The sequence below is a fragment of the Amblyomma maculatum genome, chromosome 10, assembly GCF_055883805.1.
Source record: "Amblyomma maculatum isolate TAMU_Amacu chromosome 10, ASM5588380v1, whole genome shotgun sequence".
Classification (NCBI taxonomy): Eukaryota; Metazoa; Arthropoda; class Arachnida; order Ixodida; family Ixodidae; genus Amblyomma; species Amblyomma maculatum.
Genome location: NC_139353.1, coordinates 103123287 through 103136977, shown reverse-complemented (window position 1 = coordinate 103136977; position 13691 = coordinate 103123287).

Below are 13691 nucleotides of genomic sequence, written 5' to 3'. Positions count from 1 at the left end.
ATGTTTATGTTCATGGGGATACCAGATAATAAATGCGTAATTTATTCTTGGAAGGATAATGGTTTTATAAGCCAGCAACCAAACAAAAGGTATTTATAGTCTCAAAGCTCGCTTTAAAAAAAAACGTTTTTGATTACCTTTACTTATTACATATTTAATGTTTTGTTCAGCTCAGATATTCCGAAATGCAGATACCGAGGTAATTAAAGTGCGCAACATATGGTAGAAAAATATTCCGAGCTTAATACCTGAAATAATGAGGGTTATTTTTGTGAGTTATTTTCATAAGAACAGTTTCCTCAAAATTAACCTCCATTTTCCATTCTTCACACCAATAAACAGCTCTTTCAATTGCCTCATTTATCTCTAAATGATCCTTACCGCTGTTCATTTCAGAATATTTGATGAAATCTTCACCGTAAAGGTTAGACGTAACATCAACGTTACTTGTAATATCATTAATAAAAAGCAAGAATAGAAGAGGTCTCAGAACAGAGCCTTGCGGTACGTCAGTCAATTGAGAGCTTGGAAGAACTGTGATCCTTAAAATGAGCATATTGTTATCTATTCTAAAGATAAAAAGAAATTCATTTCATTGGCTGTGTTTTTGCTGATATTTTATCTAACGTAAGTAGTAATTTTTTATGTAACACTTTATCAAAAGCTTTTGCAAGTCCATAAATATCACATCGATTTGTTTACCTGAATTTATTGAAACTCCAAAACCAGGTACGGTAATGACTAACTGTGTGGATGTGGAGAAACTATTTCTGAAGCTATATTCAGAACTCGATTTAATGTTGTACCTGACAAGAAATTCAGAGATATGTTTGTGTATTACATGCTCAAGGAGCTAAAGGATACTGAAGTTAATGAGATAGGGTGGTAATTTGTAATCTTGTATCCCAAGTAGCACGCCGTCAATGGATCGCCATCAGACCAATATTTGGGAAACCGGCCCCAATATTTGGGGCCAATAATGGTGTTTTCTTGGGGCGCTACCCGTGCCAAGATTTACTCCAATCTACTAGACTGGCTTCCCTACATAGGCCAGCAATGGCAGACGAGGTTATTTATTGGCATGCAGCCTCACTCAATGGCTACCCAATATCTTCTACCCAAGCATATCCGCTGGCTACTATATAACGTACATCCAGCCGCTCTCATTGGCTATCCAATAGTTACAACCAAGCTTACTCACTGGCTTTTAATAACTGCTATCCAGCTAGGCTCATCAGCTGGCCAACATCGCCCACCTAAGCATGTCCACTGGCCTTGAATCATTGTCATCCAGGCAATCCCATTATTGTTTAATGTTGTTTTTTGTGACCATTTTTTGATTTGATGGGTGTTACGGCGCAGAGGTAGCTAAGTTCATCATGCGCCAAACACGGGATTTAGTTTGTTTTTGTGTAGGTATTTTACATGCAGCTAATAATAAATATACAGCATCCTGAAAGTATATCTGTATTCACACAAAAAAGCCAGAATTGTTCGTTTCATGGATATTTATTAGGTGCGCATTTGGTACATAGTAAAAACAAAACAATAGGCAGAATTCTTTCATTCTTCCAGGACTTCACCTCTCGTTATGCCCATTCACAAGGTGTCGGCAGATCCCAGGTTGTAGAAAGCCGCCGCATTAAAGGCAGCTTCAGGTGTCTGCCAAGCCAGCATCTCTAGCATGTGCCTTTTGCTCTCGGCTATAAGGACAGCAGCTTTCAACAGCCCTTGCCGATGTATGCTCGAGCAGCTTGCATGTCACCATCTTTTATTCCTAGAAACGTCTGCAAGCGAAAACAAAAATAAGAGACAATATTATTCACAATTGTTTATATTAGTACAGCTTGGGAAAATTGTTCATGAGCAGTAAAATTTGCCACAGCTACAAAATTAGTTTATACAAGTCAGTGTGCTGAAATTGGAATTCACGAAGAATGCATTTTTTTTTCGGTGCAGTAGAGTTGAAGAAAAAGCTTTTCTTACTGTTGGCATACATAAACAGCAGATAAGCACATACTATTATTCTTAATTATCAGGTGGCAATGACTGACAAAATGAATAATTTCCAGTTAATACGCCGCACTGTATAAAAAATGGATATCTTACCAGTCGTCTAGCACAGTCGTGCATGCAGCGTCAACCGAAGCAGCCGAAAGGAAATTGGCCTTCAAAGGTCTGTCCTAGTAATCCCGAGTCTTTACTCCTGCAGGGAAGTGTAGCAACATGGGAGGCAAATAAAGCAACAAATGCTCCCAAAAAGCTACTCCGTTACGAACATATTGTTGCTTAGCTGTATTCGCTGTTCGTGATGACGATGAAGAAGGGCAACAGACTCCGAGAAGACGACGACGCTGAGTGTTGTGAAATCGGTGCGCTCATCAACGTTAGTTGTGCGGACAGCTTTGGGACTGTAAATCTTCCACGTAACATCTCTTGGTGGAGGTGAATCTATTCGATCCCCTGTCACAAGCTGGATCTCCGCAAGCGGCCGCCACATCGGAACCACCACAATGACTACAGACGCCTCTACCTCTACAGCCACCGCACCTGCTGTTGTAATGGCCCACCCCCATGACCCCGGAACCTTCTGCGGGACCGACGACTTCGATGTAGGCGACTGGCTAGCCCTATACGAGCGCGTGAGAAAGCACAACAGGTGGGATGCCACACTCATGCTTGCGAATGTAATATTTTACTTGGCTGGGACCGCGCGGGTGTGGTTTGAAACCCACGAAGACGAGCTAACATCTTGGGATATTTGCAAACAGAAGCTCCACGACCTATTCGGAAAGCCTATTGGCCGCCAAAAAACCACTCGCCTCTCGCGCCCAAACGTGGGCGCGCCCAAACGTATTGCTATGGGTTTCGTGGTCCTTTTGAAATGATACTAAGAAATTATTTGTCTCAGCAATCCCAAATGGTGGAACTTGGACCTGTGCAAAGCAGTATTATAGACTTACATAGTGGTGTTCCTCAGGGATCCATCTTATCACCTCTCTTATTTAATATCTATGTTAATGACCTTCCCAGTGTTATAACTTCATCACATATTTATCAATATGCTGATGGCACCCTCCTCATCTCAGCTAATGCAGATTTTTCGTGCGCACTCCGACAACTTCAAGAGGATGACACCAAGCTATATGATTGGTTTCAATGTAACTTGATTGAAATAAATCCTAAAAAAACTCAACTAGTGTGCTTTCGCAATGCACACAAACCAATCCCGAAAAACGCAGCGGTTGTTTTGCACAGCTCCAGGTGCACTGCATGTTCTTGCTGCTCCATTACATGTGCTCCGACCGTGAAATATCTTGGCATTTACATGGACAGCGATTTATCCTGGAACACACACATGGCGCACCTTAGTAGGAAGCTTAGAGGCGTCACATGCTTGCTCTATGCTCTAAGGGCCTACCTGCCGTTTGCCATAAGACGTTTAATTGCACAGTCCTTGGGATATTCTTTGCTGAGATATGGCATGTGCTGTTTCTTTAACTTGGTTTTTGGTTTGGTTTGGTTTTGTGGGGTTTAACGTCCCAAAGCAACTCAGGCTATGAGAGACGCCGTAGTGGAGGACCCCGCAAATTTCGACCACCTGGGGTTCATTAACGTGTTCTGAAACATGGAAAAATAGGATAAATCGTATTCTCAAGAATATGGCTAAGAGTGTAGTCTATTCAACACCCCATAAACTGCAAAGTGTATTCCTTTCTTCAGGTCTGCTATCCTTTGACACTGTATGCAAACAAATCAATGTACTTAGATATTTCTGGAACTCCGAATTTAGGTTGCCTAATGTTAAACCTATTCCATTACGGAACATTCCTAGATATTTCGTGCCTACAGTGCAAACTCATTTTGGTATGTCTGTGAGGTCATATTATATCTCATGTATATTCAATGAGCTGCCTGATGACGTTTTCAACTTGAACACTGGCAGGCAGTTACGGGGTGCTATTGCCGAACTTGAGCAGCTCTAGTTCATGCTGTTTTCGTCCACAAAAAATAAAAATAATTTTGTGATTTGGTAACAGAGGTTGTTGCTGCTGCCGGACGGCGCCCTACAAGCCGAATTGCTGCTTTGGCGCGTCCGCGTCCTGTATTCTTTCATTGAAGTTAATAAATTATTATTATTATTAATATTATCATTATTATTATTATTATTATTATTATTATTATTATTATTATTATTATTATTATTATTATTATTATTATTATTATTATTATTATTATTATTATTATTATTATTATTATTATTATTATTATTATTATTATTATTATTATTATTATTCGTCCTAGTCAGTTCTGGCGTTACGTTCGCAAGCGTTCCATTAAATCAGATTTAAGTATCAGCTTAGTTGACTCTCAGGGTTCGGAAATTCGGGATGTTGCCGACAGTTTTGCACAACATTTTTCCTCCGTTTACAAACATCCACATTGTGATTCCGTTTGCCTCCCATCTGGTGCACTATCTAATTCCATTCTCTTTGACGAGGAGTTGATAACTGAGAGTCTTAAGCGTCTGAGACCATCTTTGTCTCCTGGACCTGATGGCATTCCAGCTGCCATAATAAAAGCCTTCAGTTATATCTTCGTACCAGTACTGACTGCCATATTTAATAACTGTTTAAAAAATTGCTGCCTTTCCTCGCGTGTGGAAAATGGCACGCGTGTTTCCTGTCTTCAAGTCTGGAAACAAAACTGATGTTTCCAATTATCGTCCGATTTCTCTTCTATGTGCAACCTCTAAGCTTTTCGAATTAGCTTTGCACAGCGTACTTTCCTTCCATCTCAAACATATCATAGTACCGAATCAACATGGCTTCATGTCGGGTCGCTCTACTTCCACCAACCTAGTCACGTTTATGACGTATGCCTCTGCAGCAGTCCTTCAGAGGGGTCAGGTTGACACTGTGTACTGTGATATGAGCAAAGCTTTCGACGTTGTTACTCACTCACTACTTCTTGAAAAACTTCTACTCTCTGGCGTTGAAGTCTCTCTCGTAGCCCTCCTACGCAACTATCTCCTTGATCGCTTCTGCTTTGTCAGTGTCAATGGACAGACTTCTTTCGTTTACCCTGCAACGAGTGGAGTTCCTCAAGGTTCAGTACTAGGCCCGCTTCTCTTCTCCGTTTTTATTAATGATGTTTCCTCGGCGATAAAGAACTCCTCGTTTCTTCTTTATGCTGATGATATAAAAATATTCAAGGTAATACATTCTTTTCAAGATTGCGTGTTGTTGCAATCGGACATATCTGCTTTTTCTGATTGGTGTGCGATGAATCGACTTACCCTCAATTCTTCCAAAACTAGGGTTGTGTCCTTTACTCGTAAAACACATAGCTTTCTCTACCATTATTCTGTCAATTCTGTGCTGTTGGATAGGGTTGATGAAATTAATGACCTTGGTGTACTTTTTGACCGCACCCTCAGCTTCTCCTCTCACACTAAACGCATTGCTCAGCGGGCTATGCGCACACTCGGATTCGTTTGCAGACTTTCGAGAGAGTTCCATACTCCACTTCCGTTCCTAAAACTGTACCTGTCCATATGCCTCCCGGTCTTGGAGTATGCGTCGGTTGTTTGGAATGGCACTTGCAAATCGAACTTGGACAAGGTTGACAGAGTACAAAAAAAATTTTTACGGATATTTCATTATCGCTTTCCTTTCGCAACTTCCCCCTCTCGCTCCACCAGGAGCGCCCAACTGAATCTTCCTTCCCTTCACTGCCGTCGTATCAGACTTGATATCATATTTCTGTACAAACTCCTTCATGGCCACATTATGTGCCCTCAGCTCTTAGAGTACATCCTACTGCGCGTTCCGCGAAAGAGCATGAGGGAATTCAGACCATTTCAGGTTTCTCCTCTTCATTCCCACTCCCCTCTGGACAGGATGCAGTGGTTATTTAACTCTTTTTGTCCTCACCTTGACATCTTCCAAAACTCGCTCTGTTCATTTACATTGGATGTTCGTAGCGTTGTATTCTAAATAGTACTTTATCACATATAACTCCCACTTTCTAGCCTTAAATTGTATTTACTTCACTTTTTGCTTTTTCTCCTGTTCAATGCTGTCTGTATCTTGAACTACTTTTTATCCGTTTCTTGCTTATGTTTCAATTTTAAACTTTATATTCGAATCTTACTGTCCCTTGTTCAATTTTACTTCTTTATTGTATTATTCTGTATTTCTAGCCTGTGTTTTAAGTACCATGCACTTGTTGCGCCTGGAATGGTTGTTTATTTTATGTATATTTCTATATTACTATAATCAATGTCAGTCATCTGTTTTTTTTTTTTTTTCTCTTCTACCTACCGTTCTTTTTTTTTTTTCTTTATTTCCTGGTGTGCTAAAAAATTCTCTCACTGTGTATATAAGTGATGATACTCATTGTTTGCTTAATTTCCGTGATACTTTTCGTCTCAGTTTCATTTCATGTATTATTTATTTCTTTTTTTTTTGTGTTCTCTCTGTGTGTGTAAACATGTTTGTGCTTTTTCATTTTTTTTTTTTTGTGCTGCAGCACAAAGACCACATGGTTGTTCCTGCGCACATTAAATAAAGATTGATTGATTGATTGATTGATTGATTGATTATTATTATTATATAGTAAAAGGCATTGCGGACGATGCCTTCAACCTCCTGTTGTGCAGGGATTGCTGCGCCGTGGACTCTGTGCTGCATGTGTGCCGACGTTTCGAGCAGGCGAAACAGAGCCACATATCTCACCGTTTCGACCGGCTGCCGAACACGGCTGCTAGCTCCTCCTCTATCGATATCCCGACTCCTCGACCGCCTGCTAACGATGGCAATTTGACACGCATTGTCCTCCAAGAGCTTGAGGAAATGACTCCCGCGGACTCACTGTCGCATACGCCCGACAACACCCTGGCTACTATATCACTTATTAAGGCTGTTGTTCACCAAGAGGTTGCGATTATGGGCCTCCCTTCTACCAGCACCTCCGACACCACGGATTCAGGACCTGCCCCTAAAGTAATTGCTGCCGCCTCAACCAACGCCGGTTTCTCGTCCCGATATCTTTACCGCAACCCAAATGAATGGCGTACCCACGACAATCGCCCCATCTGTTTTACTTGTTCTAGCGTTGGCCACATTTCCCGCCACTGCCGTAGTCGCTGGTATACGCTATCTCGTCAGTACACCCACGTCGACCGCCGCGAAAACTATGCCACTCGCTATTCCCCACCTCGCCCCGACCAGAACCGTGCCGACCCCGGTTCCAGTGTCCGTGCTGCCAACCGTTCACCATCCCCGCAAGCACGGCGTTCGCGTTCTCCTCTTCCTCGCCGCAGTTCGCCACCGTCCTATTCTGGCCACGTACCGGAAAACTAGCCAATGCAGCTCCCGGAGGTGATGCTGCATTTATGACCCGGACCGAAAAACCTCTGTTCACCACTGCCCTACAAAATAACCGTATCGACGTCCTTGTGGATCGAGTTCCCGTTTGTGCTCTAATTGATGCAGGCGCCCAACTGTCAGTTCTCAGCTCCTCATTTCGCCATCGCATCAAGAAAGTCCTTACGCCAGCCGTCTCGTCCACAGTTCGCGTCGCCAATGGCAGCCCTGCTGCCGTGGTTGGCATGTGTACGGCGAGAGTTAAAATTGCTGACCGTCATGCTCCAGTGTTGTTCACCGTCCTACATGAATTCCCCCACGACGTTATCCTTGGCATTGACTTCTGCCCTTATTGACTGCTCTAGCGGCCTACTTCGCTTGGACCTTCCACTCTGCTCTGAAGACCCCTCCTGCTCACCCCGCCTTCGATCAGCACAGTTTAGCCGCTTTCCTCCTGAAACTGCCGTTTACATCCCTATGTCGCCATGTCCACCCGTCCCAGATGGCGATTATCTCGCTTGTCCCATTACTGATGTCATGCTGCAGCGGCTCGTCGCCCTTCCTCATCTAATTGTGCACATCGCCCAGAACCGCACCACTCTTTGTCCTTAACTTCAGCTTTTCAACTCAAGTTCTTCCCGAGGGAATTTCATTAGCTGCGCTGTCCCCGATTACCGACTGTACCATTTCAGCTCTGTCTACAGATCATACAACTGCCGTCCCTGCCAACAACCCCTCGTTGTCCACATCGAGCCCTAATCCGCTTAACAGCATGATTGCAGCTGATCTGCAACCTGAATTCTCCGCTGAGTTACACAAGCTTTTGTTTATCTACAGTGACCTTTTCGACTTTGGTACCCGCCCATTGGGTCAAACGACAGTTGTCACCCACCGGATTGACACCGATGACGCTAGTCCTATTCAAAGGCGGCCCTATCGTGTTTCGCTTGCCGAGCGGCGCGTCATTCAAACTGAGGTCGAAAAGATGTTAGCGAACGACATAATCGAGCCTTCCAGTAGCCCCTGGGCATCTCCTGTCGTGTTGGTCAAGAAGAAGAATAACAGTTGGAGATTCTGCGTTGACTACCGTCATTTGAATAAGATAACCAAAAAAGATGTGTATCCTCTTCCGCGCATCGACGACGCGCTTGATAGTTTGCACGGAGCCAGCTACTTTTCATCCATCGACCTTCGTTCCGGCTACTGGCAGATTTCTGTCGACGAGAGAGACCGTGAAAAAACAGCGTTCATCACCCCTGACGGCTTTTATCAATTCAAAGTCCTGCCTTTTGGCCTATGTAACGCCCCTCCAACTTTCGAACGGATGATGGACTCATTGCTGCGAGGCTTCAAGTGTACGACTTGCCTTTGTTACTTAGACGACGTCATTCTTTTCTCGTCCACTTTTGACAGCCACCTCTCTCGCCTTTATACCATTCTCGAGCTATTCCGCCGCGCCGGCCTTCAGCTCAACTCAAAGAAATGCAGTTTCGGCCATCGGTGAATTAAAGTGCTTGGTCACTTGGTTAATGCTTCCGGTGTTCAGCCTGACCCTGACAAGATACGTACCGTCAGAGATTTTCCCACTCCGCGTTCATCCAGCGATGTCCGAAGCTTTATTGGCCTATGTTCTTATATTTAAAATAAAGGGTCAGTGGTACTCACACTGAGCTGCAGACTGTTCCGCGAGACAGGACGAGGCATGTCGTGGTTCTACTGTATATTCTCCGTGTGCGAGCGGAGCTGCAGCACACAACCAGCGAGGCGCGCACCTGCGCTGCAAGAGAGCAGAGGGGAGATCGAAAAGAGAACGCGCCGGCGCTAGTCGTGCGAGCGCGGCAGCGCTGTCCGTATGGTTTTATATCGCACCCCAAGTTGATATCTCCCGGGGGTGACAGGCGTGGGAACGAAGGATGCGTACGCTGCCACGGCGAAGGCTGGCGCCGCTGCGTCGCAAAAAGCCGCCTGTCTAACACTGCTAGAAACAAGGTGCCGTCTTTGGCAAAAGTAACCAGGCTGTCCGATTTGCTCCTCCGCCCTGTAGCTCAGCGTTTTACAGGACATGCTAGATTATTATTCACCTGTGCGAAAAAACCATCACTCTTATCTGTAAAGACCATTTTTTGCCTTTTGAAATAGTTCAAGGGCTCCAAACGCGGTTGAAAATGAAACCCAGCAGCAAGGTTACTTTTGGCAAAGAGGGCGCGTTTTTTCTAAACTATTAGACCGAACGAATGTAATTTCTAGATAAAGATACTCTCGGTTTGGTTGCGATATGTTTTGATAATATTCCTGAAAAGCATGGAGAATTTTCCCAGAATGCTGCATAAGTTCAGTTCAGGCGTTCAGTCGTGTCCGACTCTTCGTGACCCTATGGACCATGTCACGCCACGCTTTCCGGTCTCTCACTATCTTCTTAACATCACATAGCTTCATCTGCAATGCCTCGAGAATGCCATCTAACCATCGCGTTCGCTGCCTACCCCTTCTCCGGCGACCCTCAACCTTTCCCAACATCAAATCTTTCTCCAGCGACTCCTCTCTTCTCATCAGATGACCAAAGTAGCTGAGCTTTAACTTTAGAATTTGACCCTCCAATGAGCAGTCAGGGTTTATGGTTGAAAATATCGACTGATTTGATCTTCTGGCGGTCAAAGGAACTCTTAAGAGTATTCGCCAGCACCACAATTCAAACGCGTCAATTCTTCTCCGGTCAGCCTTTTTCACAGTCCAACTCTCGCATCCATACATCACAACTGGAAAGACCATAGCACGGGTTATACGGATCTTGATTGGCAGACTAATGTCTCTGCTCTTTACTAGGCGGTCAAGGCTAACCATTGCTCTCTTTCCCAGAAGCAGGCGTCTCCTAATTTCATGGCTGCAGTCTCCTCCCGAGGTAATCTTGGCGCCCAAGAACAGAAAATCTGTCACAGCTTCCACTTCTTGTCCATTGATGCTCCAGGACTTGATAGGGCAAGACGCCATGATCTTCGTCTTTTTAATGTTCAGTTTAAACCCAAACTTCTCGCTCTCTTCTTGTACGCGCATCAGAAGTCTCTTGAGTTCCACTTCACTTTCTGCCATTAAAGTGGTATCATCCGCATATCTAAGGTTGTTGATACGTTTTCCAGCAATCTTCACTCCAGCTGAACACTCGTCCAGACCGGCCTTCCTCATTATGCACTCTGCATATAGGTTAAATAGGCAAGGCGACAGTATGCAGCCTTGCCTCACCCCTTTCTCAATCGGAAACCAATCAGTAAGACCATGCCCAGTTCTGACTGTGGCCTCTTGCCCTTCATAAAGAATACTGCATAGGAAGAAGCATTTAAACGCGTATTCTTAGGCCGACTTTGCAAAAATATTCGAAGGCAGGTCATGAGAGTTATACACGCGCTTATACAGCTTTCGGGTAAAAATAGTTTCCTTGAAGAGCGGCATGACCAGGCAACAATTATTTTATAACAGATATTTCGGTGTTGAGCACGCATTCACGTTTTTTTTTTGTTTCTGTAAAACAAAAACGTTCATTGGCACTTATATCCAGTCTCCAATTGTGGGGTTTCTATGCCCAGTCCTCGATCACTATAACCCATAAATATAAATATCGATCACTATAACCCATGATGGATACGATATTTGGAAACTATCTCAACTAGTAGTAAAATATAGACGATCGTATGACAGTAAATATTTCCAGTTGACAAGTCATCAATGATGGGAAGAGAATGTTGATTAACCTATGTAAATATATATGGGATTTTTGCAAGCCATTGCACTTCGTCAGGCAGCATCGCCCACTGTAATTGCAGATATACAATGCTGGGAAGCCAAGATGAAGGGAGGGACGATATTGACCAATGTATGCCAACATACATTCGATGCTGACAAGCAGTCAATACTGGCATTGCAATATTCACCAATATATGCCATGATAGGTGCAATGGTGGCAAGTCGCCAAAGCTCATTGGTCAATATTTCCCACTAGAACCAACAAGTATACATTGTCGGGAAGCCACTAAGACTGGTGGGATAACATTAGGCAATATATGCCAAGCTATATTCAATGTCGACAAGCCATCTATACTGGCAGGACAATATTTACCATTCTATGCCATCGTCGATCATTTTATCTGCATATATACACAATGTTCGGAAGCCGTCACGATTGGCAGGGTGATATTGACCAATGTATGCCAAGATATATTCGATGTTAACAAGCCGTCAATACTGGCTGGACAATATTTACCAATGCATGCCAGGATATGTTCAATGTAGGTCAGTGGCCACCACTCGTTGGGCAATATCGGCCACTGGAACTGATGATGCATACAATGTTGGCAAGCCACTGTGACTGGCAGTATGATATTGACCAATGAATGACAATCTATAATCAATGTCGACAAGCCTTGTATACTGGCAGCAAAATATTTACCAAGGTATGCCATGATTCGCGAAATATGGGCAAGACATTGCCGATGGCTGGGTAATATTGGCCATCATATAACATTGTGTATAGAATGTTGGCAAGCAATTCTATACGCAAGGTTATTATTGCCCGTTGATAGCCCATGAATACCAACATGGGGGGACCATATAAATAACTGGTCCAAGCGTGGTCAATGTTATCGCATGGCTGTACCATTATTGGTAGTGCTCTGACAATGCTGGGCCACTGGTGCACCAGACATCGCCAATCAATTTCCAATATCATGCTGGTCGCATGTGCTACCTGGGATGTTTTACCACTCTAAATAAGATGCTTGTTTTTTGCTGGTCCTCACTTTCTTGGAATCGGACTATCACGCAAAGGTCTTGAGAAAAAAAAATATTTTTATATACTTTGAAGTGTAGGGAGCATAACGTTTCAGAAATTAACCGCGAATGCCATTAGGCGCAGGTGGTTTTTAATGCCTAGGTATAAACGTAAATTGAGTATTCCTTCAGTATTGTATTGGTGGATATAAATCATGGACTTTGACAGAATGCCATCGTTTTTTAATGGCAATAGATGTGAAATGAGAATTAAAAGCACTTGCAATTTGACTACCATCTTCACAGTCAATAGCATTAATTTGAAACACTTCATGGGTTCGACTTCTAGGTGTAATCAGCCTTCAGAATTTCACGGGTGACGATGGAATGAAATTGGGAAGTTTTAGACCATAGCATTACTGTTTGTCTGAAGCTACCCATGTCTTTAGTTGAAATGAAACCCCAGACATTTTCTTCAGTAGTGCTAACTCGAAAGAAAATATGTTTAATATTGATCATCATCTGCACCCGTGTTGTTGTTGCGGCTGTAGGAAGAAGGAAAAGAAAATACACGTCCCTGCTACTGGCTCTGTAGCCGAGCCACCTCCGCTGCCTCGTGCAGACAGAAGTGAAAAGTAAGAAAAAGAAGAGGGAGAGAAAGACGCGCGCCGCAACAACAGCCGTCATACGCCATCGAAGCGGTGGCGGTTGCAATGACGGCCTATAACAATTAAAAATTCGGTGGCAGGCAAGCCCCCGCCGCAAGCGGCGCTGACCCATTTGCCCCAGTTCCATCAGGGGAGAGATCTGCTCCCGAGAAATTGGGCACTGAAATTTGCAGACTGCTTATGTAAAGAGACATAGGTAAGCGGTAATAACACAGCCTGCTGATCTGAAATTCCAGGGTGAAATTCGTAGCTGCTGTTCGTTCCAATTGATCCTTTTAAGAAAAATAGATCTAGTATTGATCTGGTGTTAGCTGTAATTCCCGTAAAGTTTTCAGACTTGAAGTAGATCAAACTCAAACGCTATGCCTATCATTAATTCTGCACATCTATCTCCTGGATCATTTTCTGACAAGGAAAGGCAACCTACGCATGGTAGGTTGAAATCTCCGGCGAAAATAACCCGATCATCAGGCTTCGCATGCTTAATCAGATAGTTTCTAATGGCATCAAGCACTTCAGAAGAAAAGTTAGGCGGCCTATAAATAGCGCCTTATGCATAATAGTGGCTTCAATATTTGGAGAAGTATCGAGTATTGGTAAAATATACGGTACAGCAAAAAGTATTTTCGATACCGATACTCCGATACTTTCATTTTCAGCACTCTACACCTGATACCGATACACAAAATGTATTTAAAGATAGTATCGAATATACATTTATCTTTGGTACTACCCATGACTGGGTGCAGATAGCCGCTAAATAGCAGCTACACGTAGAAGACGCGTCCAAGGTGCGAAAAGCTATGACCTGGATAACGAAGCAAAACGGGTTGCTCAAGCATGTTGCCTGTCCGGATGCTGCCAGACCTACTGGTTCCATGCGGCATCCACGGTT